The 2,404-nt window shown below is 41.4% G+C and overlaps 1 long non-coding RNA gene across 1 annotated transcript; it reads left to right on the top strand.

Moving 5' to 3' along the window:
• Positions 1 to 72: 72 nt before the first annotated feature.
• LOC109526322 (uncharacterized) lies at positions 73 to 868 on the top strand. Its single transcript, XR_002170310.1, has 2 exons — positions 73 to 289; positions 452 to 868. It is a non-coding gene; the product is annotated as an uncharacterized LOC109526322 (long non-coding RNA).
• Positions 869 to 2,404: the final 1,536 nt, after the last annotated feature.

The following is a 2,404-nucleotide window of genomic DNA, read 5'->3' as shown; positions in this document are numbered from 1 at the left end:
CCCGCACCCCCCCCCCCCCATCCCACACACACACACACACACACACACATATATAAATGACGCCGCTGTAGCATCGGTGTGACACTTTTGAAAGTCAAAAGGTGCTCCACCCATTCCGTACAAAAGGTGACGGCCGTCACCCTCCCAGCCACTTGAGCCCTGAATACGAGGCAGTATGGAGCGAGGACAGATCCATTCCGCAGCGCCCTCCTATTTGGCGTGGTCCATCTTCAACACTTTATGTTGCTGTTGGCCAATTGGCATTGCAGCGATTGTCTATTCCTCCAAGGTAGGCCTTGTTTTGCTTTTGTCTCTTTCTACATCACCCCCCCCCCAAAAAAAAATAAGAGTCATTGTTCAAGTTGTTTTCCAATTGCAAATCAACTAAACGCGAAGGCTTTGGTCCCAGTCATGACGGTATTCTCTGAGTGGTGCATTTGTTCTATTTAAGGTACAAAATGCCAACGCTACCGGGAACTCAGTCGCAGCTGCTGATGCGTCGAAGACAGCCAAGATCCTCAATATCGTGGCGCTGGTGTGCGGATTAATTTTACTCTCCATCTTCATCGCTCTCCAAGTCATCACAATGAATCAAAAGCAGCACTAAAGGAAGGCACTCGATGCTGGAGTCCGTGCTCAAAGTCTTTTTATCTGTGTGAGGGTATGCATATGTTCAGATTTGTGCAACGTTTTTCATGTACATCAATAAAAACAGTTGAAAAGTCTGAAATGCAATTCAAAAGTTGCATAAAACATGTATAAGAAAATCTAACATCTCCTTATCCCTCAACACAAAGATTACAATTGGATTGAATATTTACTGAATGGTTGATTTTATACAATAATAAACAATGTCACATTAAATCAATATGTTGTCACAACATTTCACTTGATTGAGTTCTGAATACGAGGGAGCTTGGTGAGAGGACAGACCCATTCTGTGGCGCCCTCCAATCCGGCGGGGTCAATCTTCAACATGATTAAGAATACAAAGAAAGGGATTCCTAATTTTGCTTTTGTTCTCTTTCATTCTGATTGACAGTCAATTTCAGAAGAATGAAATCAACTTTTTAACATATTGCTTACATAATAGCAATCCTAGACAAAGTCATTTTTATTACAATATCATTAAAAAAAACACCAATTTGCTTGCTTAAAATGTGTCTTCTTCACGTCTGTGCAGATTCTAGTCGTGGTAATCCGCAAAGGTTGACTCGAGACGACTGTACTCATTCGTGTTTAAATTTTGTTGATTTTTTTTCCTTGTTTTCCAAAAACATTCAAGAATCACTTCAACAATTGTCATTGTAAGCATGGTGATCTGATGTTTCACTCCCAAAAATACCTATTCAGTGCAACGAGTAAAACCTTACGATATATGGGAAGCAGGTGTTGTTTGGATATGGGATTCAGTTTCAAAGTGATTCTAAACTGTAAGTTATTAACCGTAAGACTTCTGTTTCCGTTAAAGCCCTGACGTCTGGATTCATTGTAAAAAGAAAAAAAACAAAAAAAACAGGAAATGGTGCTTTGAACTCATCCAATATCATTTTAGTATTCATGTTTGAATAATAATAAGAATACGAAAACCTTTATTCGTGTCACAATGGATAAATTCCCAATTTACAGCAGCAAAGTTGAAGATAGTTGTTGAAAATGTGCATAGCTCAAGAACTGAGCATGAAAGTTTCCTCCTGTGGGGTGCAAAACTGGATATCCTCCAGCAATTTGTGCATACCTTTGACATGAATTGCGTCATTTAACATAATGGCTGTTAGCACACCTCACTGCTCTTCTATCAAGCACATTCTCTAGTGGCAGTCTTTTAAAGGCTTTAAATAGCAAGGGTGATATTCTTCCACAGGCACAACTTGAGAAGTCAAGAGGTACTCAAGAAGACCAAGCATGTTAAGAAACTTTCAAATAACCTCGTTGCTATATGGCTGCGTGTGAAAAAAGTTTGTTCACAGCAAAACAAAGTTTCACTGATGACCCATTTTTCTGTGGTTACTGTGCAACCGCTGTGGACGTCACAGGTTTATGTCTCAGAGGACAACAGCTTGTGTCATGGATGGAATGCTCTTTACCTGCCTTTCCGCAATCAATCAACACGAGGCTCAGAGTCTTTTCTCTGAGGTTGTCCTCAAACATCCATTCATCCAATTTTCTAATTCGCTTATCCTCACAAGGGTCGCGGGGCGTGCTGGAGCCGACCCCATTTGTCTTCGGGCAATACCCTGGTTGCCAGCCAATCGGATGGAATGCTCTTTACCTGCCTTTCCGCAATCAATCAACACGAGGCTCAGAGTCTTTTCTCTGAGGTTGTCCTCAAACATCCATTCATCCAATTTTCTAATTCGCTTATCCTCACAAGGGTCGCGGGGCGTGCTGGAGCCGACCCCAT

Source organism: Hippocampus comes, unplaced genomic scaffold (genome assembly GCF_001891065.2).
Source record: "Hippocampus comes isolate QL1 unplaced genomic scaffold, H_comes_QL1_v1.1 scaffold6, whole genome shotgun sequence".
Lineage (NCBI taxonomy): Eukaryota > Metazoa > Chordata > Actinopteri > Syngnathiformes > Syngnathidae > Hippocampus > Hippocampus comes.
The sequence above is the reverse complement of the archived record's forward strand: the minus strand, read 5'-3'. Positions and strand labels throughout refer to the sequence as shown.